The following is a 24,680-nucleotide window of genomic DNA, read 5'->3' on the forward strand; positions in this document are numbered from 1 at the left end:
AATTCTCATATATATATACATGTATTTCTAGTTGTAAGTTTGGATGTTCAGAGTTTCTCTGTATTTAAGTTTGCATGATCACACAACATAAATCAGTATTGAAGGGCGATACTACCTTTAAGGACTCGACGTATTAAGGTAGCTACCATTTGATTTTTATGGGGGAAGGGCTAGGATGAAAAATATAACCTGGAAATTTCTTTTATGTGTTACATGTATCTCTGTCCTGTCTTTTTATTTTTCAACCTATTAGCCCTCATCCTCCAAAAAAAATTAAAAAATTAATAAAATCAAGTGGTAGCTACCTTATTTTTCTGACCTCTATATCATGTATATTATCCGCTAACAGACATAAAAATGATAGCAACTTAAATGTTACCAATTGTACTTCACCAGGTGCGTATTTCATCTCGACAATAAATAACTCTTCAGTGATGCACAGTGCAAAACTATTTTAAAATACAAAACCTTTTCAACAATTCTATAGCTGTATAAAAAGCCAATAACCCGTATAAAGAGTCGAATGATGATTTATCACATTTAACCCTATTATTAAAGATATCTCTTTGAATTAACCTACATCGGTTATAGTTTTCAAATAATGTCATTTCAACTGACATAAATTGAATGAAGGTGATGTGCTATGTTGATGAAAAAATAATTCGCGCCACAGTTAACCATCATTTGGCAAGTACATGAAAACACATTAAAATAAAATTGAATTAAAATAAAATAAAATAACTATTTCATACAAAGGAAGCCAGAAATAGTTTTTTTTCATATTACCGACTTTTGACTACGGATTATATGTCATTTTCGACAGGTTACCTATTCTATGGTAAGATATCCTTCTACTCGGTAAGATATTAGATCAACCACAACAAGGGGGGAGGTACTGTTTTCCGATTATTTTATCGTAACTATAACGAAAACATTAAAAAAAATGTACCGATTCAAAGCTTGAGTTCACTTCTTTACCTTGCTATTTGTATATACAGTGTCTCGTAAGTCTTTATAGGCTGGGTATTGTACTTTAATGTAGATCTATATGTGACACTTTAATAAACTATTATTTATCATTTATTTATCTTGGTCTTGGTTGACTGAGTACCAGGATGTCCAACCAAAAAGATATTAATCTGTCGAAAAAATATAATCTTAGGAGTCAAAAATCGGTAATATGTAAATAGTCTATTGTACACTCTTTAGAGTATAACCATTTTGTCGACAATTCGCACCAATGTTATTGAAATCAAATAATCAAAGGTTACTGTATTGTAGTATTTTTGCAATGTACAACTATTCAAACGAGAAAACTAACGGCCTAATTAAGGTATAAAAATGAACGAAAAAGTCTGGTTTTATAGACGCATTTTGTAGCTTAACCTCCCACATGTATTATAAATGTTTCATTGTGCATGTCTGTGTCTGTTACCTTAGTTCTTAAAGTTTTTAAATCTTCTACGGAGTTCAATATTATACATGAGGGTGTGGATAAGAGTTACAGAAAAGAGAATATTTGGCACAAATGATAAAGAATAGAAAATAATGGGCAAAAAACATCAAGAATAATATAACGAGATGCTAAAATATTCAGAATAGAGAATATTGGGCAAAAAGAAGCAATAGAAAAGATAAATGGCTAAAACAATTATATAAAATACCGAAATAAAGGATCAGCATCCTGACCCTCATTCATTGTACATGTATCCCTGTGAATTCTTATAGAATGTTATTATGAATCATATGCAAAATTGAAAAAGTTAATCGCAAAATATTTTGTGGTTTTTACATTTAGAACGTAAAATCTGATTAACTAGTTCGTACAGTTTAGAATTAAACTATTTCCTAGCCTTTTATTACTATGTGCTATTTAATATGCTAAATTAGAAACAATTTTACGTGTTAAGAAGATTTTTATGCACATTAGCTATAAATATATAATAATTCTAACCTTTTCTTTGCAATAAAGATTAAGTGACACGGACTTAAATGTATGGATTACGATATTTTAAATGGTAATTTCTTCTCTTCGAGTTTTTATATTATATTGATTAATTTCTTTATTATCGAAATATGTATTTTCTGCCTTATGTGTATTCTTTCAGGTATTTTTTTATACGCCAGTCAAATTTTTTGACGAGACGTATTATGGTATACAAATAAACGGCGTTCGTCTCTCTGTCTGTCTGGCGTAAACATATCGCACCGTAACTTGAGAACAACATCAAAATCAAATGTAACATAGAAATGCCATTAATTGCATGAATTAAGGAATGCAATGGTTTGTTTAATTAAATGGTGTTGTTGCCATGATACAAAAATACTGAACTCCGAGGAAAATTCAAAACGGAAAGTCCCAGGCCTAATCCCATCGATAAATCAAAAACTGTCACATCTCCAGCGGATGGAAATCATCTCTCACCTTTCTGACTTGGTACAGGCATGCTATTATGAAGAAAATGGTTTTTGGGACTGATTTTATAGTTAAACCTCTCATTTGTATGAAAGTGGCACAGCAGTCCATTATGTTGATAACGATGCGTGAACAAAACAAACATACATATTGCTAGTATGTTAAAATGTTAAAAAAAAATAGGGTACAGCATTCAACTTTGTTTAAATCTTAATAACTATTAAAACAAACGAATATGTTACAAAGAAGCACAACATTTAACATTCTCATTCATTGCTTTTTTATACAATTTTATTGATGTATGTTAATTCCACCCATAAATCCACCAATGGTCACGTGGTAGGATATTTGCTAGTGTTTTATTCAAGTGGGTGAGGTTGTATATATCCTTCTCATCTAAATTAGGATATAAACATCTATTCTGAGAGGAGACGTTTAGGTTATTCCATTGTTTTACCAAATCAAACTGTATGTATGCATCTGTACTTAACTTGAAATCATATTCATGTTTTGCCAAAATAAACCTACGTACTATACAACTATATTTCAGTAACTGCCTGAGCAATCTTAGATGGTACTATAGATCGTTTCTTGTAGTTAATTCCTGTGTTTCTAGACAAACTGACGATTCAAGTTCTTTGTAACTGATTTTAAAGATGATCTTCGGTTGTGCTGTTACACAACTGATACATGTTAGGGAAGAGTTAAGTTCTTGCAAACATGTTGAACGCTAATCAATCTGTATGCACCTATCCAAAATCAGGAGCATGTATTTTCGTGATTGTTAGTGCTGTCTGTTATGTTTTGTTCGTTTATTGTCATACATGTAGTCCTTTGGTTTTCTTGTTGTACAAGCAGCGCTTTTGTTTATCTATTACTATGCCATTTGTTTAATTCTGGTCAAATGCATATCTTCAAAATAGTAACATTCACTATTTAATACTCTTAATATACATTCATTTCACAGTTATGAAAAAAGAACTTCACTCAACCTTAACTCGTGACATTATATTCGATCTATTTGCTTACGTGCATGAAAAAACGAAGAAGAAAAACATTATATACTGTAACATTTCTAAGTTATTAAGAACACATAATTTGGTATCTTGCAAATAGTGGCGTGCGTCTTATTGGTACTCTTCCTAAATTTGAGAATAAAACCTACTGAAGTTAAACGACAGTTATCACATTCTACGAAAAAGGGAAGTCGGACTATTTATAATGACTATCAAAACATCTGCAGAAATTATATGGGTCGTCCTAGATGGTATATCATTTAATCGATTTCAAGAAATATATTATTTTGTAATACAATTAGCAAAAGACGATTGGTGCCGCATGTGGAGCAGGGTCTGCTAACCCTTCAGAAGAACCTGAGATCATTCCATGATTTTTGGTGGGATTCGTGTTGCTTAGTCTTTAGTGTTCTATGTTGTATTGTGTGTACTATTATTTGTATGTTTCTCTTTTTAGCTACATGCATGGTGTTGTCAGTTTGTTTTTCATCTATGAGTTTGAATGTCCTTCTGGTATATTTCTTCCCTCTTTCAACGAAACTTAGACCATTTATAATGATCACTTTTCCTAGTGGTTTTTGACGATAACAAAATCTTTAATTCAACTCTAAAGGGCCGTCTTATATATGATTACACAATAGAACTCATTACAAATATTGCACCAACCAATCAATGACATCCAATGAAAAACAGGCTGCTAACACAGAGAAATTTGCCGGGGTTAAATATGCTGCAAAGTTTTCAGCCACCCACTTACCTAGGTCAAAGATGTATCAAAAATACATGATAACGTTCAGTTAAATTTAGCTTGAAGATAAATCGACACAAAGAACATACAACAACTAACTTACGCTAAAAGATGTGTACTAAGCACAGTTACTGATACATAGTTAAAAGCCATTTAATCAAATAATCACTAATTCTTTAGAACTGTACACCATCATCACATGTAACATAGAAATGTCATTAATTGCATGAATTAAGGGATGCAATGCTTTTTTTAATTAAATGGTTGTATTGACATGATGTAGGGCCAACAACAGGTCGTATCAACTGTATATATCTATACATAAGTATTATGTTTTTTAAATTATTAAAGTCACATTGAATGTCGGTAAGTAACTCCAGCAATTTATGTATATATATCATTTTATTCTTGTATCACCTAAGTTTGACAAAGGTATACAAAAAACACATTAGTTTACATTACATTGCATATAAGTACATTTGTTGAGGAAGCATTAAATATGAGTTTTTTTACAACGGTATGATCAGTATAGCCGACAACGAACTAATGTTGTCGGCCATTGGGACAGTTCATGTGTTATTGAAAAAAATCTTACCGAACATGAAGACAAAATTTGTCCCATCCATTTCCATACGTAAAAAGACAATCAGAAAAGGGACGAAAACAATATCTTTAGAATAAACCTTTTTTTTTTTTTAAAGAAGTAGCACTACGATCGAGAATAAATAGATATCCGTAGATACAATTTTATCAAGTACTATAAGGTAAATTTATTCCCTCATAAGGAACTAATAATAAATGCAAAAAAGGGTATTAATTACCTCGAATTATGTGATCTTTTGTGCACTGTGAAAATAAATGTAAATCCGGTACTATTAGAAACATACACAACTGTTGCTTTATCCATTATAATGTTTAGTTGTAATCTCCCATTAGTATGCAAATTAACATTATCTCTGACGAAAGCTTGCTGACTTTTGACCTCAGTTATAACAAAAAGGGTGAGTTTTCAGTTTGTTGCTATCAGTATTGTGAAACATGGATAAGGTTCTGATAATAACGTTGGTCCTCGGTGTTTTGACCGGAACATCTATTGCCCGTCGTAAGTAGTTATAAATATTCATTTTTGTTTCTGCTTTCATCAAATATATAAATATAATAAACATTTAACATATTCTTGTTTTGAACTATAATTAAATAACGTATCGAATGAAAAGGGAAAATATTTGTTTAAAAAGTCTGTCGATTGCTTTTATGCATTTAGTAACTAAGCTTTCGTATCATAATATTTTACATTTATTTGTTCCGGCCTGATGTCCAAGACTTAAAGCAAAGATCAATGAACAGTACATTGTATTTACTGCATGTATATTAAACAAAATGTTTCAAGTTGACGAGGTTATCAAAAAAAAAACATAAGTTCGCGAACCTAGCCGAATGGTAGATGTTAGATCATTCTGACCAATAGTTGACTGATTTCTTCATGTCGACGATTACATTCATCTATACATTTAAAGCGTTCTTTTGATTTTGATGGATGTATATTTTCGCACCAACATTAAGTAGATATAAGGATTATGTGATATAAGCACCAACTAGACAACTCTCCATCAAAATCACAATTGGTAAAAGTAAACCATTATTATGATTATAGGTCAAAGTACGGCCATCAACGCAAAGCTTTGGCTCACACCGAACAGCACGCTACAATGTATATAGGGTTCTCAAAATGATAAATGTAAAACCATTCAAACAGGAAGACCAACGGTTTAAATTTATATAAAATCGAGAAACGAGAAATACCAGACTGACCAAAAAAGATAGATAATTTTAAAGAAACAGACGGAATTTTTTGTTTTCGGTTCTTATTTTTTGCCAAAACAAAAAACAAGCACTTTTAATTATAACCCGAAATAAATGGTCGGGTTGTTGTCTCTTTGACATATTCTCCATTTCCATTCTCAATATTATTATTTTCAAAAATTTTGAATTTGAAGTGATGATGATCGTAAAGTGAAATGCTAATACCATTAATTGGAATTAATTTAGATATTTGTGTTTATAGACAGAACTCATCCAAAGTCATGGTCATCATGGACTGGTAAGTATTATTATATTACCAATATCAGTTGTTCTATTTTCGATTCTTATACTACAGCTACTTGTTATTACTCACAATTGATTTAAATTAATTCTACCTCAATTTAATATATAACTTGTATTATCAAGCCATGGTTTGGTATTTAACTAACACTATCTCAGCCACGTTAATATCTACAACTCAGTGCATAGTCCCCGCCACAGTTCCGTTCTTAACTTGCATTATCCCCGTAGTGTTCCAAAATATAAATTGCATTATTCCGCCACGACTTAATATCTAATTTGCATCATCTCTGTCATCTTGTTATATATAATTTGCGTATTTGGTAAAATTTGGTAAAACAGCATCGTTTTGTAAAGGATCGACAAGTTAACTCCAAAAAGAGGAGGGTTATGGTTTTTCATAAAAAAAAATATTGTGATCCCCAATTTTTGTAACAAATTATTGTGGTCAAGCAGATGACAAAAAATAAACATTATATGTGTCCAGATTTTCCCAATATCAAATAATATTATAATACACAATTTTGTGAAGAAAAAAACGTGGAAAAAACTTAATGTTCGAGCTTTGTTCAGTTTCATCAACGCTTACGTCAATAGAAATAGTGTGTATCGGAATTGGGAATGGCACAAAGTTGACATGGTTCACGGCGCTTTGGCAAAAGAAATATAGTTTTGGTCTTACTAAAATCGAAATTTTTCATGTGCTTTGACTTTATTACAATATGATTAACCATATAATATTACAATTATGCCTTATACTGAAATCAATGAGATATAATACCTAATGCAGCTAAAATAAGTATTAACCTCTACAACGATCTGTCAAGGTAACTATACTTATTCAAATTCGAATACCTCTATACCAGTAAACATGACGCATTAAAACAATGTATGATTGAAACTGTTTTATTCTAGAACATTTTTGAACAGTTCTTAACATAGATTTAACCCAGTTATCTTTGATAGTTTTTTTTCCTTCATGTTGGTTGACAATATGTACCTTTATTATTCCGGGAATTTTGGATTTGGGCCTAAATGTGGACTCAGAATTAAAAAATAATTTTAAGATCGGATAAAGACTGCTTTATTTTTACGGGACTTCAGCATAACAATTGTGTATTCCCCTTTATAGAGGTCATCTGAATTAAAATTGGGGAAATGTTTTATAGATATTAAGGGTATGTGTATAGAGACAAAAACATGTTGCTTTGCTGCATACCGTCGACGGCACCCTGAAATAGTTGTTACCGGGATTTTAATGTGCAGATAGTCAGCATTATCCATATACAGGAGGTATCTGATTCAATATCTACATTGTTACTTAACATTGCTGCGTACTTTTACACCCTGCAGAACCGAACGGAGGCCCCATTTTGGCACGTGTTATATTGTTTGTTTAATAATGACTTAGATAACTTTATTTTAATTTGCAATGAAATAATAAAAGGAATATATGTCAATGAAAGAGCAGTTACTAAATAACGTGGGCTTTTTATAACATGGACACAATTGAGCTTTCAGAGTAAGGAAAATCTTAGACTTCATATGGACGCTTTTTTGAAATTAGACACGTTTTGGCGTTTTTTTTTATGAATATGAACACGCTTGAGCGTTTTTAAAAATGACATACTTTAGCCCTCTTTTACAAGTAGATATGTTTAGAGTTCGGTGACTTTTGTGAACACGTTTGGGTGAATCGGACACGTTTGGGGGAAGGCCACGTTTTTTAGTGTTACATATTTGTTATGGTTTTCAAGTTATTTTTGGTTGACAGGAACCCCCACACCAGCAACATGGTCTAGTTGGTCAGGAACTCCAACACCAAAGCCTTGGTCCAGTTGGACGAAGACAACAACAACTACAACATCAAAGCCTTGGACTAGTTGGACTGATTCAACACCAAAGCCTTGGTCTAGTTGGACAAAAACAACAACAACAACATCAAAGCCTTGGACTAGTTGGACTGATTCAACAACACCAAAGCCTTGGACTAGCTGGACCGATTCAACACCAAAGCCTTGGTCAAGTTGGACGAAGACAACAACAACGACATTGAAGCCTTGGACCAGTTGGACTGATTCAACAACACCAAAGCCTTGGACTAGCTGGAGTGATTCAACACCAAAGCCTTGGTCCAGTTGGACGAAGACAACAACAACAACATTAAAGACTTGGACTAGTTGGACTGATTCAACACCAACACCTTGGTCTAGTTGGACGAAGACAACACCAAAGGCTTGGTCAGGTTGGACGGATACAACACCAACGCCTTGGTCTAGTTGGACGAAGACAACACCAAAGGCTTGGTCTGGTTGGACAGGAACTCCAACACCAACTCCTTGGTCTAGTTGGACAAAGACAACACCAAAGCCTTGGAGTTCATGGTCAGGTAAATTATCTATTTAACTAAGCTAAAACTAAAATGAAAAAAAAAAACAACAGCGCAATGCGTTATTTGCTATATTATTTAGCGGGGTCTGTCATGTTGACACAGGTAAATCATTTTCGTAGTTAATACATTTTGAGATTAAATGAGAATAAGGCCGTGTTCACACCAAACGCCATGTACAGTAAACATGTTTATAATTAGTTTAATGTAATGTACACTGGTTTCACATTAAATTCGTTTACATCTATAAACCTTGTTTAATTACCTGTACATTGAATGTGTTCACACTTGTAAACTATATGTCATTTATATTTTTATTACGTAGAACCGAATGCAAATTGTTCGGACAACTTTTCTAGCATCTAGGGAACGACCATTTGACTTCAAAAAGGGGGCGGATGGATTTTTCCTTGAAAAATAGTCTGATCCCCAATTTGATTCAAACAAATATTATGGTCATACAGATGATACAAAAAATATTCAGTTTATGAATCCAGAGTTTCTCCATACATTATAGTGTTAAATATTGAAATCAATGATTTGATTGCTAACGTTGAAAAAAAACTGAATACAAACGGTCGCGCGAAAAAAAATCTGACTCCGAAAAAAACCAATATCCCCCATCCCTTTTGAAGTTAAGTGGTTGCTCCTTATTGAAAACCATTCTGATAAGTTACTTGTTTAAAGATACTTAAGTTGTCTCGATTACGCATTAGAAAACGTAAGGCTGCAGAAGCGTGCTTACAGACGAAGAAAAAGGTTCGATATGTTAAGGATCACTACATTTCTATCTTTTCTGTTTGTTTCTAATGGTATTTTTTCTCCAATATATAGCAAAGGGAGAGGGTAATGCTGTTTTTTTATTTATTTATTTCTAAGTGTATTTTAACGGATCTGAGAACTAGACAAACAATACAATTTACCTCACACTTTTTTCAGTAATGCATTTATAAATGAATAGTTGTTTGAACCAGTGGCAAATATTTCTGTGTACGTCCAGTCAATTCGGGAAGACCTTTTCAAATGAATTATGTGTTCGGCAATGATGATGCTTTTATTATTGATAAGGGGTTAATAAAGCTACGTAACGGGTTTTTATAACATATAAATATATCAAGTTTAGACAAATATTTCTGTAAAGAACTTTATGAATATTTGTTATAAATATCAATTTTTATTCAAAAATCGTTTCTTCCTTAAATATTACATAGTAAAATTAATGTTCTAAATGCCTAGTTTTGTGTACACTTAACCTACACAAGTTCTACATTGACTATCAACTGCTTGTAGACAAAACATGATTTAAACTAAATGTAAACATTGCATTTTATCAATGGAAACGTACATGTGTTTAGTTTACGTGTGAGTTACACTAACACAACACTGATTTTTAGGTCCATGTGAACACGGCCTAAATTATACAGTTAATGTGTATAAACTGACGCATTGCAATTAGCCTGCCTACCTCGTGCACCTTCACGTGGAAGGTCGGAAAAGACTTGACAAGAATTTATCTAATATTCTTAAGGTAATCAGGCATGTTTATTGTTGCAATTTAGTTACAAAAGAGATACCAATTTTGCAATCAACCAATGGTGGATATTCAACTTTTTCTCTTGTATCATTATTTAATAAAAAAAATAAAAAAAATAAGTTATACCTTTAATGTAATAATATGTGTTTGTTGAGTGATGATAGTCTTGAGAGAATTAATAATGAAACAAGGGTACCAATTTTACTTCATCAAATGCGTATTCGACAAGTAAACGTTTCCATTACTTAAAGCCGCGAACGGTTTAGAAATAATATCAATAGCACGGTTTTCATTAACCCTAAAACGTCGCCAAACATCTATTTGTCTTCCATACAATGTTATAGCCACGTGCGCATGGAATTGGCATTGCCATTAGTACAAACAGGTATTGCATGCTGATCGCATAAAACGCGAAATGTTCTACTTGAAATTCTTACGTCAAAATATTAAATGAAACAGTCTGTTTTCTATCTATTAATAACACGAATAAAAGATACAGTTTTCACCACTGAATTGTTGAACAATTACTTATATTATAATCGTGTGTCCCTTCTATATTTGGTTTAATCATACTTAGCATAATATTTTTACTTAAGTATAGATATGTATGACACCATTTTAGTGCTTTGAGATCCATTGTTTAGCAGCAAAAAAAATAATTGTTTTAACATTCATATGCTAAACAAGGTTTTTTATTCAATTTTCAGGATAATATCTTTATGAAAGAAAGCTGTCTAAATGTTCACGACGCAGGACAAACATAAAATAAAATGTCAAATCATGTTACATTTATGTGTTTCACTATTTCCAAGTATGTTATTTTTCCTGGGAAAGTCTCATCAGAAAATGTTACATATAAAGCAAACAAACCTCTTTGTACAATCCTTATATTTATTATACAAATCTCCATTTGCAATTTTGTTAAATGTTGTAACAAATCCAAATGCAAGTCAAGGAGAGTAAATTGAAAGGAAAAGTAGCTTGCGTCTCAAAATGTAACTGCTCTTTAACACCACCATCCCCATCCCCTACACCCTATAGCAGCTTTTTCGATCTGATGGGTTACGTAATTTTGAGATTATATTAATTGTTTCGTCTTGTGTTGTACCTAGTGCACTAGTTTTAGCCAGTCACATTATGTATATGACTGTACCATGTAAGGAGTCTGTTATTCAGTGGTTATCGTGTGTTGCTAAATATCATTTCTTTTTCACTATTTGTATACAAATCTGGCCGTTTGTTCTCTCGTTTGAACTGTTTTACAGAAGTCATTTTGGGGTATTTTACAACTGACTAGTAGGTATGGGTTTTGCTTAAAGATGTACGGTGATATATAGCGGTTGTTTTCTATGTCATATGTTTTGGTGAAGAATTGTTCTATTGGCAATTATATCACATCTTTTTCATTCTTCTTTTATTGATACAATTTCACTTGTTTCTGAGTCTTATTCCAAGCTGTCTAAATCAGATACAAAAGTGTTTGTGTCTTTAATATTTTGTTATCTCCTCCCATAGTTTTAAGCAAGAATCTCCATTACTTTTTTGTTTATTCTTCTTGGTTCATATCACTTGGCTCATTAAGGGCACTTTAAGTCAGAGTTATGTATTGTTTCTCTATTGCAAACTAAATAGGAACTGTATCAATTATTTATCTGTGTTTTCGGTATGTATACGAAGATTGTTTCTATTGTATTCGCCTTATTGTAAATTATAAGGACTGAATAAAGCGGACTTTCATCTTTTTAATCATATATTCTTCTAACTGTATACAGAGGATTGACTTTTGGTTTGCCTAACATTTATTGGCCACATGTCATGCATATTCAGGAGGAAGACTCGGTCTCCCGATGTGAAGAGCTCCTACCACTGAAAGTTGAGGGTATGGACATGGTCAGGAACCTCAACGAATGTTGCTATGCTTTCTTTTACTGGAGGAGAGTTCGATATTCTCCCTTCACGAGCAATAAGATATAACAAACCCACTCCGACTGCACGTTTTAGCGTATTAATACATCTCAACATCGAAACGATTTTGTAATGTACACGTTTGCTTCGTTCTAGATTGGCTAGAGGTATAGGGGAGGGTTGTGATGTCAAAAACATGTTTAACCATGCCGCATTTGTGTGATTGTTCCATGTCAAGAGCCTCTGGCCTCTGTTAGTCTTGTATGATTATTAATTTTAGTTTTTTTTATATATATTTTGGAGTTTAGTATAACGTCTGTTGTCACTGAACTAGTACATATTTTTGTTTAGGGGCCAGCTAACGCACGCCTCAAGGTTGGGGATTCTCTCGCTGTATTGAAGACCTATTGGTGGCATTCGGCTGTTTTCTGCTCTTTGGTCGAGTTGTTGTCTCTTTGACACATCCCAAATTTCCATTCTCAATTTTATTGATGCATGACCATATTTGCATACCCCTTATCACCCTTTCGGCGTTTGTACAATAGAGAATAAAACACAGGAGATCGAAAAAACATATAAGCGATATGTTGCTATGGACTTTGTAGGTGAAAATGATGTGGCACTATCCCGTCCAAGCCATAATATGTAACGAACACTCTCCTACCGAACGATTTTACGTAGTAATACAACCCTATCATCTAAATATGTTTCCTTCAGTAAAAGTTTGATTGTTGCATGATCATATTCCTTGACCCTATTTAACCCTTCGGCATTTCTACAGGAGACAAAACACGATATCGACATAACATACAAAAAGATTGTAAAAGACAAGTAACAGGATTTGACATTTTGATTCTTGTTTTTTATTGTAGTATGAAGATTAATTTTCCAACAGCTTTGTTAGTCGGAAATTTGAAAATGCGGGTTATTTAATGCATGCCTTACTGACTTTTTTTATGCTAAACAATGCAAGGCAAAGCCCTAAATGCTTTGTTCGATGTATCTATACTTACACAAGATATAATTCTTAGTAGAATAAAACGAATTTATCGAAGTCATGGTAACTGTATTGCCAATAGCAATGTTTAACGGTGGTTGTTTTTGTTGTTTGTTCTATCTTTGTTTGTTTGTAATTGGAAGTGCAAACTGTTAATACGTTTTGAAACCATACAGAGGTGTTGGCAAACATGGAAGCCTTTTATTGTTATACAATAAGAGCCCCCCCCCCCCAAACCCCCACCCCCAAAAAAGTAATCAGTATTACCCATGGTTGAGTCGGTCCAATGCAGATTTTATAGGAATTATATACACAATTAATCTAAATAATGGAAACATTTAGCAATACGTGCGACGTATAATTTCAGTATTGTGATACAAATGTTGAAGATCTGTATAAACCAACACAGAACAAAAGAAAACATGTACAAAGAATCAGATTTAAGCATATGGTGTAAAGAAATTTACCGTTTCCGAGTCTGTAGTATGCATATTACTCTTTTCTAGAACGTGCAACCAAACGGTTTGATTAAATTAACTTTTGTTCTTCCAAATGTGAGACAGCGAATTTTAAGTAATTTTACACGGTATCGGGCATCCCTGTAATATAGGTTTTATTTAATTTCTCAATTTTAAACTATGGAAGTTATGCATTTTTTGTTTATTTTTTTCCAGGTGGTGGATACGGAAAGAAAAATAAGAAACGTAAGTGATACATTTATTTGTGATTATGGGGTTGTAGATTTTTTTTCTATAATCAATCAGTAATACATCACAATTTCTAATAGTAATAAGAGTCTAAATTAATTATTTACTAGAGCTTTTTTTTTAGATTATTATTGATTTTGACACTGTATCAACATATTGTTCAGGACACCAGTAAAAAATGTATTGATAAAATCCCTCCCCTAAATCAAATTACACTGAATAAAAAGAAATAGGCGTTTTGTATTGATTACATAAAACACTGGTATTTGATAATTATTTGTTTTATGACAGACATTATTCGTGTGTTGTTGAAATATATATAAATTATGTGATTATTTTCAGCTGCACCAACTTTAATTTATGATGCAATTTAAAACTTTGTGAACAAGCTTAAAGGTGAACGATAAATTTTGAACAACACTTTTATTATGTTTCTGCGTTTAACCATGACTGTTAACACACTGGTTTCTTTTTTTATAGATCATAAAGGAATGAGTAAGTATTGAAAGTTATTGACAATTAATAATGCTAACAAAGTACGCCAGAGAAATTCAGAAAACTCAACGAAATAATTGTCAGCTAGATTAGAACAATTCTGAGTCGCGTTACTCTTATATCGTACCTTTTTTATTATTGGAGGGTAATAGTAAGAAAACGAAAAGATAAATCTACCATAACAGAGAGAGATTAATTAAAAAGATATATACATATATCTCCATCAGACAATGGAAATACAATTTGTGGTTCCTGCTTCACCAGAGGAACTCGAGCTCTTCACGACAATTGACAATTATTCATACCAAACGTAAAGAATAATTAATAGAAACTTGATCATGGTTATAATAAAAACGAAGCCCATAAAAAGCATTGTGAGAATTTGTATCTTTTATCAACGAAAAAATACATTGAAAGAATCGTATGACTCCTGATTTCCGGGCATACCACAAGAGTAAATAACCTTTATCGAATACGACCCCCTACTAGCAGTTTGAAAGATTCAAAATCTTGACAACAATCTTTGGTGCACCATTATACCTTAAGAAAATATAGTTATTTGTAGTCTTAATACCACTATCATACTGTTACTCCGAAATAAACAAAACAGTATAACGTTTTTACGTGTCATTGATAATGATAAGTACCTGATTTTTTTAATTCATATTCAAAACATTAGATAATTTTATTTTCCCTTAAATTAATTAACTTACTATTGACAGATGGAGATAATTGCGAAGCAAACGCTGACGCAATTTTTCTGTTTGACGATTCCTCAAGTATCAGCCACAATAATGTCAACAACTTCCAAATGATGAAAGAATTTATGAAAAATATCGTCGACAGATTCTCTACAGTTGGTTCAGAAGGAACACAGTTTGGCGCTGTGATGTTTTCTGATAGGGTCCAAGGTCATTTTGATCTGAACGATTTCAACACTCATGCTGCTATCAAACAGGGCATACAGAGCATACAACCGTCTCATGGCGGAGCAACAGCTATTGGATCAGGATTAAAGGTTTTAAGGATTTTATAATTACTCAAATTTTTTTCACATTTTTTTCCTAGACTAATTAGATCAACCTTTTATGAAAAATTTCTTGACGCGGCATCAATTAACAAATTGATACAAACAAATTAAAAAAAATATGTCAATACGAACGAAAAATCTTATTCCTCGTGTAACATGTGTACGGAGATTACAACTGTCTCTGCATGTTTTAGAAACCTTGCAACCACTCGTTGCGGGATAGCTAGATGTAGTGTCTTTCCAATTGAACAAACCCTCGATTCCACAGCAATTTCAATATCTGCCCTCTATTTTGGTCGACTACTTGTAGCAGACATTCTTAATGTATGAATTGATAATGCAGTGTGTTATATGAACTCAACTTGCTTGAAGTTGGGGTTTTTTTTGGTAAACTATTTACGTGTACCATTGTATAGACATATCAACTAATTTTGAAATTTGCCCAAAAAACATTTCATAAATGTTTTATAAAATATAAAGGATAATAAACTTAGGTTTGGTAGACTCTGGTGTTCTTGTAACTACTTTAAAACTTGTGTTACAGTATGTTAGAGATAACAGTTTTCTCTCGGCTAACGGCGGGGGTAGACCTGATGTTCAGAAACTTGTAATTCTTCTTACTGATGGTGAAAATAATGCCGGTCTTGAAGTCCCAGAACAAGAGGCAAACAAACTGAAACAAGACGGAGTAACTGTTGTAGCCATAGGAGTTGGTACTAAATTCGTCTTAGCCGAATTACAGCGTATTGCATCACAAGATGAATATGTTTTCACATCGGATTCGTTTGAAAAGTTGAACACTCTTCTAGATAAGATTGTGAATATAGCATGTGATGGTAAGCAACTACAGACTCGTAAAATAATAGATATTCATTTTGTCAGGTTGCCGTCGGTTGTTTTTGTGTTTTTTTACTTTTTTTTAAATTCTAGTGTTAATGATTATTATAATAACGTCACTGTTATGAATAGGCAACGAAGAAAAAATACCGTTCATTATCACATTGATATATGTTTTCATAGAATCCTTATCGACTTACCCTTGGCTTAATGCAAGTTTTTTAATGGAAAAAAAACAACACGTTATAAACTTCATGCGTCCATAGCGCTTTTTATAATTACCGTCATCATGAACGTTAAAAGCCGAATATTTGAAAGCCGAAGATGTATAGGAACATCAACATTTAAGATCTGTATAACCAAAAAGCAGCAATTAAAATAGTCAAACTCGTCTAAGATCAACTGTGCTTAAAGGAATTTCTAACAATTTTATAATGTCTTAAAATGTTTGTTAAAAATCATGCCAGTACGTAAGTATTGACTTCTGAACAGACGATACACTCGAACACTGATAGTCCACCAGATATCAACTCAGTGCTATAAAATCAAAATCAAAACGTTCTAAATTTCATGCATCCGAAACGCTTTTCTGGATTTTCCTTCATAAGAAACAGTCAAAGTCGAATTTGAAAAATCAAGGATGTATAAGTAAATGAAGAGTTTAAGTGCTATATAACAATAAAAAAGCCTTAACATAGCCAAATCTATTTATTGTCAACGTTGCTGTTCATAACAGACACACAATTGACTCCCTAATGTTTCAGATATGTAATTCATTTATACTAAAATGTCCATTTATTTGGATAACAGGCAATTTCATTCGATAAAATGTGTTATGGTAATAATATCCAAATGTAAACGGCGAGAATTGTATTGTTCAAGACATGCAAGTGCAAGTCATTAACATTAATATTGTTATGTTTACAGTTGTTTGTGTGGATGAACCAGCACCTAAAGGTAGGTTATGTTCCCTTGGTAGTCCCTCTTTAGTGTTAAGTCTGTTTACCTTAACTATTAAATTCATACTACTCTGGTCTGTGTACGACTTTAACAACTTTTAATGTGAAATCTATAACAAATGCAATATACCATGTATTAATGAAATCATTTGGCTTGAACTACGATTAAAGATGTTTTGGACCTTACCTCTCTCACCTCGAGGGGCACAGTTATAGTCTACAATCGTCTGTTCGTCCATCAGACAATAATTGACAAACATATTGTATACATTTTTTCATAGTATTTACTCAACTTCTATAGCAACGTTTCGATTTGACAATATTTATTGGACTTTGTCCCGTTTTTAACTATTGTGGCACAATATCATCTGCGGAATTCTACAATTGTATTCCAAAAGATTTGATTATGAGTAGGATCTTTGTTATTATCTAAGTTGTCTTTATCTAAACGTCATTTTGATTTAATAATTTGTCTACACCAGGAGATACGAAATCGCATATCGTGACATCTATTAGGAAAACACGGATGTCTTTTAACAGAAAGCTTTCATAGTGTGAGATAATTCGACATTATGTAAATATGACCCTTCTCTTCCGGCAATATAATCTGCAAACGTTTGGCATATTTTGCGTCGGTATGAATTTGACCATTTGTTTTACTTTTAAAACACAATCACAGCTTGATATCGTGTTATCTTGCTTATGCAACTTTTCTGACTTCGTTTTATCTAGTTGCTTTAAGTGTGTTCCATTCTTAATTGACCTTATTATATCATAATTTTTATTTGACAATTCCTGCATAAGATTTTGAATGTATTGTAAACGCGACTGCTCTGAGATTGCTCAACAAAAAATGAACATATTCAGTGGAATTTGTGGAAATACATTTTGTGATTAGTAACCAATAATCACTGGTTTCATATTTTCTTACATGTTTTCAATTGAGAATCATTCATGTTCTTTACACCTTGAATTACACTAATTCCTTTTAAACAAGGACTTTTATTCCATTATTACAACTGACTAATTTTTATTTTTTAAGGTGAAAAGGGAGATAAAGGTGACAAAGGTAAGTTTCATTAACTTCTTTAAAGTAGAACATCACAATGAAAATCATAACGCACTGTTGCTCGTTTATCTGTTAACTCTTTTCAATAATGTATGATGTTAAAATCATATTAATCTTATGTTGTGGTTAAAAAAACATTTTTAAATTTTACAAGATGTGACATGATGTGGAGTAATTTAACCGGAGTAACCTTAATTCCAAATAAAACAAATGGACACGTTTTTATCGAAAGAAATAATGTTAAGTTCATGACAAATATCGCATCTTAATAAATGCATAGTATTTAATATCTGTTAAATGGAACAGTGACATAACGAGAAACAATAAACAAAAACACTAACAAAACAGCCAAGACCAAACACCGTCCTCGGTAATATGAACAAACAGTTCCTAACGCATGTTGTTTACATAAGACTCAGCAGTGGCGCTCGAATCAACACCGTTAAAATTCAGAATCAAATCCAGCCGTTTTTTTCATATCCTTTACATGTATTTTACAGGAGAACCTGGAGATAAAGGTAAACATGTTTTTTTTAGGTATCACATCCCCTTGTTATTCAGGTGGGAAAAAAAAGCTTTTTGTTGGAATTTTTCTTGGCTTGATTTCTACACACAGCTTATTGGTTCGCTTGAAATGCTTTTAATTGGAAAATTCAATATTCCGCACGACAACCAGTAAAGTAATGCATGTTATCATCATAACGATACACACTCTTACTTAAAGGTTTGAAATCATTGAAGACACGATTAAAGAATGTATTATTTTCTGGAAATGTTAGTCCGGCTATTTTGATTAGGCCACTGCAAATGACAATATATTTTTATGTAGTTTTATGCATGTTTAAATTATTTTTTTTTAATATTTTTTCCGTATCTGTGTATCCTCTTTCTTTATTATTGATACGTTTATTATGCAATTATCGCTTATTAAATCGTTATTATGTATTACCTGAAACGTGATGTCATGCAATTTATTCTATAATGTTCAATATGCACATTGTATTTGAATGTTGATATTTTTAAAGTGTGATCCATCATAATTTAGGTTTTTTAAATATATGTTACTCTTGATATGCATTGGTGCATTAAAGCTATGCAAATGTTTACTGGCAGATATAAAATCCTGCATATTATGCTGAAATATTATGTCAAGCTTGAAATAAATTGTGTAGGTAAGGATAGATAATATAAAGTATACAAAACAGTTTCGGTAAGTCTGCCTTAATTTGTTTGCACCTAGGTCATCTGCGTTAGACAGAAATAATAAGTAATGCGAGTTTGTACTTATACAAAATCAAAATTTGTTTTAGGTCCAAGAGGCGACCAAGGACCAGTAGGAAATCAAGGTAGGTTAATTGTAATCAATGTATATTGATGTTATGTGTCACATGTATACCATTCATTGTAGTTAATTCGAAGTTTTATACTTTTTTTGATTGGCATTTGATAAGACTTGTATATGACAGATATTATATTAGGTAGAAGTCTGTCGCAAGTTTTCTTGTTCTGATATACATTTGCACTAAAAAGTGCAGAGTACTTGGTAAATAAATAAATGCACATGGTTCAATATGAAAACAAAACATACAATTATTTAATTTGGAAATAAATTTTAATCTGAAAAGCGTCTATCTGCAAGAATAGTCTCAGCTGCTGATGTATTGGTTAAAAGCAACGATGGACAATGATCCCGATGTCATATATGTTAGAATAATTCCATCTTCTACCTTCGGTGTTGATTTGGGGTTTTAATGCAAGAATGTTTTAGGGCATCATATAACAAAAGTAATATGAACAGTGCCTAGTGTGTTTCGTCAATCATTTTTAATTATGCAGTGTTTAAAATGACTGGGTGTAAATTGAATTAGATATCATGATTAAGTTTCACAGATTGTACAAAATGAATATAAAAAAATCACTATGGGTTGAAAGCAATTGTTAACATACGTTGATTTTAAGATTATTATTTTTTATCTTATTGACAACTATACCTTGTTGTTTTTTTGTTTGTTATCTTTACATTTGGGTATAGTAATTTACAATAGAAACAACATGTTTCCTTTTTTATAGGCCCGACAGGCAATCAAGGACTAAGAGGTATGTTATGTATTTCTTCTCGATTTTGTTTGTGCAACTGTAAAAACATATAACATTAGTTAATTCCTTCCATTGTGGTAAAAACAGCCAACTGTTGTCAATCAATCCAATTTTGTTTCAAAGGCTGATAATGCATTATTATATATTTAATTTCTAAAAAAGATTAACCCATTCCAACAACAGCTCATTTTTTTCGTAACGTGTATTGTAATTGTTTCCAATAAAGCACTAGTCGAATCACCCTGAAATGATCAAATGCTCTTTTTATCCAGCGAATGGCCGACACCTAGATATCGATCGATTTCAACGAAATGATATAATGGTGTTATGAAAAACAATTTATGAATTTTGATTATATGGAAAATCCCTGCTTATATTGGGACATTCTACATGGGCCCTGTATTCGCGTTTTTTTTGTGTTTAAACACATGCTGGCTAGTATTATAAAATTAATGGTTTTAACCATTACCGAGCATGGATGTTGTACATGTTGTATACGACATATTTTATTTACTGAGAACACACATTCACACTTGATATATTTTGAACGTCACTTTTCTTCACTTTTTGCGTGAGGCCTTGACTAAGTCGGATGTGTCTATTCGTTGTGTTGGTTTATGTAATGTATCCTGTTTTTGTTTTCTATAATTAGTTAATACTTCAGTTTTATCATGTATATCTTTTATATTTGTTTGACAATGTTTACTGTTTGCAATAGCATAAATTGTTCTAAATAATAAGGATGTTCTTATCCCAAGCAGAAAACACTAACCGTATTTGGCACAACCTTTTTGAAATTTTGATCCTCAGTGCCGTACAACTTTGTACTTTTTTTTACTTTCGAACTTTTATATCTGGGCGTCACTAGTATGTCTTGTGTGGACGAGGCGCGCTTCTGGTGTATTGAATTTTAATTGTGTTAGCTACTATTCATGTGTTTCTTTGTCTAATATGTTCTCCTATTTATTTGTGTTGTAGTCCTGTAATGTTATGTTGTCATTTTAATGCTATATTTAACATTGCCATTAAAGCGGGAGGTTTGGCATGCCACAAAACCAGGTTCAACCCACCATTTTTTTTCTTAAAAAAATGTCCTGTACCAATTCAGGAAGATGGCCATTGTTATATTATTGTTCGTTTCTGTGTGTGTTCCATTTTAACGTTGTGTCGTTTGTTTTCTCTTATATTTGAGTGTGAATTCACATTACTATAAGACGTGTCACGGTACTTTTCTATCCCAAATTCATGTATTTGGTTTTGATGTTATATTTGTTATTCTCATCGAATTTTGTCTAATGCTCAGTCCGTTTCTGTGTGTATTACGTTTTTATGTTGTGTCGTTGTTCTCCTCTTATATGTAATGCGTTTCCCTCAGTTTTAGTTTGTTACCCCGATTTTGTTTTTTGTCCATCGATTCACGAGTTTTGAACAGCAGTATACTACTGTTGCCTTTATTTGAAATCATTTCTATTTAACAACTTACTGTTAATAGTCTTAAATTTCAAGCCCACATACATGTGCAGAGGGAAAAGAAAATAAACCTCTAATATATTGAAATGTAGCATTAACACGAATTTCAATTTAAATGCCAATTTTGATTTATCTATCAAGACCATTGTTCAAATAAAATGTCCACATTCAGTTATGACCGGAATTTAAGTAATTAGGTACCATGCATATAAATCATGCCTCCCGTTCAATTTTACATTATCACGAGTTAGTAAAGCATCACAGAATATCCTTTTCACAGATGTAAATAGTTAGTTCCGAATGTCGTAACTGCAATCAAGTTACCTTTTCCCCGAATAAGACTTATCACCGGGTTTGAACTAACATGGGCAACACGACCGGTGCCACATGTGGACCAGTATGTGTCAACCCGTCTGGAGCTCCAGTGTTTTGCTAAGGTTCGTGCTGAACAGCCTTTGGTTTGTATGTTTTTTTTGTGTTCTGTTGTTTGTGTGTTGATCTTTTTCTTTTAACCATGGCGTTGTCAGTTTATCTTCGACTAATGCTTTCGAAGTTCCCTTGTGGCATTAAAGTTTAAAGGTAAAACAAAACTGACAACGTCAAGGCAAAAAAGATATCAACGGACTAAAAACTAACCGTATACGAAACACAATGTAAAAAACTACAGACTGAGCACACTAAATATCGAGGGTATGCTCAGGTGCTCTGGACGAGTAAGCAGACCTAGGAAGTATCATTGCACAGGGAATGCCAACAGCTACTACAGCAGATAATATAAAGAATAGAGTTCTTTTAAAATGATGCATGCATCGCATCCATAGTAAGATAATAATACCAACTGGCTGCAACTAGTCTAACCCTATAAGTTTGATGCAACTTGACCAATGTTGTAAGTTATAGTTGTGCTAAGAATAATGATGCACTTTGTGAATATACTAGGAATAATTATTAAATATTAGTTCTGACAATGAAACATGAATATTGTATGTTTAATTTTGATTGTAATACTTGCAGGAGATACAGGTTCGCGTGGAGCTGACGGTTAGTTGTATATTTATTTATTTTCCTAAACGTTCAATTATACAACAGAGGCGCGTTTCGTTTACAAAAGACAAGTTAGTCAATCTCGAATTAAACAAGTCAACAAATGTATTAAAATCCGAACTAAAAGAGTCTGAAACGATTTGACAAATACAGCTACGGTAGCTGTGTTTGCATCAGGAAAGAGTACTATCAGATATCATCAAGTGTAGTAACAGCAGTTTGATGAATATCTATACCGTACACTAGTACATACCGTTTGTGGACAGAATTGAACATTGAAAAAAATATAATTGTATTCTCTGACGCCGTTATAAATGATCAATGTAGATGTAGATATGCCAAATTAGACACCAATACAAAACTAATTGTCTCGAAAGATGGACTAAAACATGCAACATCCTTTCGGTCTTATCATGTTAATTTGGTTTGATATGTAATTGAATATCGTCTAAATCTATGTTTTGAACGACAGTGTACGTGCAATTTGCGATTAAGTATCCACTTAGATTAATGTCTTTATTGCAGGTGGACCCGGTCAGACTGGTGCGACAGGTAAGTAGAGAACTATATGTTATAGTCAAGAAAAGCTCTTTTTGTAAACATACAAACACAGATTACTCCAACATAAGCACTTTCTCCTTATATTTATTCTTACATGCTTATTGAAGATTTTTCAAGCACAGTTGCCTCTAAATTTGTTAAAGTGGTGTAATCATGGCAATGGTCACATTTATAATGTGTTATGTGTTTTACAATTTTATGCCCCATTTATGGGCATTTTGTTTTTTTGGTGCGTCCGTCCGTTCGTTCGTCCATTCGTTATTCAGTCCGTCTGTCCCGCTTCAGGCTAAATATTTTCTTCGAGGTAGTTTTTGATGAAGTTGAAGTCCAATCTACTTAAAACTTAGTACACATGTTCCTTATGATATTATCTTTCTAATTTTATTGCCATTGAACATAGAAAATGATAGTACGGATGGGACATCCGTGTACTATGGACACATTTCTTTTTTTGTGTGTTTTGACGAACATATAATTGCAATATTTTATATTTTTGTTAGTTTTATAGAGCAACATAGACGTTAATTGTATCTTCATGGTGCAACATAAATACGTTTAATATACCATAAAAATGATAATATCTTGAAGCAATACACACCATGTTGAATCATTATCTAGTATTTAAATCTTTTCTACTTTCTGCGTATGAAAAACTACTCACTTACAATTAAAGTCATAAGTCAGTCAAATAAACAAAATAATGCATGTTTTTTTTTTTATAACTCAATGGATAGTTTTCACTAAAAAATATTTAGAAGAAGTTTACTTTTTTTTAATTGCTTCCATCCCCGACATATTTTCCGTATGCAAAGTGACCTTACTGTGACCGATCTCGTAAAAACCCGATGATCGCAATACGCATGGATGTCCTTAAAATAAACTGTTATCGGATTGTACATGTTAAACACGTGCTCAATATCCATGTTTTTTGTTAATTGTTGACAAACAGGTGACAATCGTTAAACTTCGGCTTCAAAACACGAACTTTAATTACCTTCCATGTTTTCAACACTGACCGTTTGAAAAAAAAACGATTATACGAAATTTATTCGAAAAAAATGATAAAATCGGTCACAGAAGACTAAGTTTATGATGTTTGTATGCATTTGTTACATAATTAGAATAACATTATTTTTCACCGGTCACTCGTTTCATTTGACTTTAATGGTCAACACTAAAGATGTTACAAAATTTATTACAGAAATGCCTGAAAATTTTAAGATTTTTACGCATGATTTAAAATCAAAATGATTATACATGCAAGATAATTGAAGAACACAACACATTAAAATCTCTGAAAATA

General features: G+C 32.4%; 1 long non-coding RNA gene across 1 annotated transcript; it reads left to right on the plus strand.

Moving 5' to 3' along the window:
• Positions 1-17,106: 17,106 nt before the first annotated feature.
• Positions 17,107-19,552, plus strand: LOC134718843 (uncharacterized). The gene is made up of 4 exons (XR_010107461.1): positions 17,107-17,134; positions 18,179-18,205; positions 18,706-18,723; positions 19,516-19,552. It is a non-coding gene; the product is annotated as an uncharacterized LOC134718843 (long non-coding RNA).
• The last annotated feature ends 5,128 nt before the right edge of the window (positions 19,553-24,680 follow it).

The sequence above is a fragment of the Mytilus trossulus genome, chromosome 5 (assembly GCF_036588685.1).
Source record: "Mytilus trossulus isolate FHL-02 chromosome 5, PNRI_Mtr1.1.1.hap1, whole genome shotgun sequence".
Lineage (NCBI taxonomy): Eukaryota > Metazoa > Mollusca > Bivalvia > Mytilida > Mytilidae > Mytilus > Mytilus trossulus.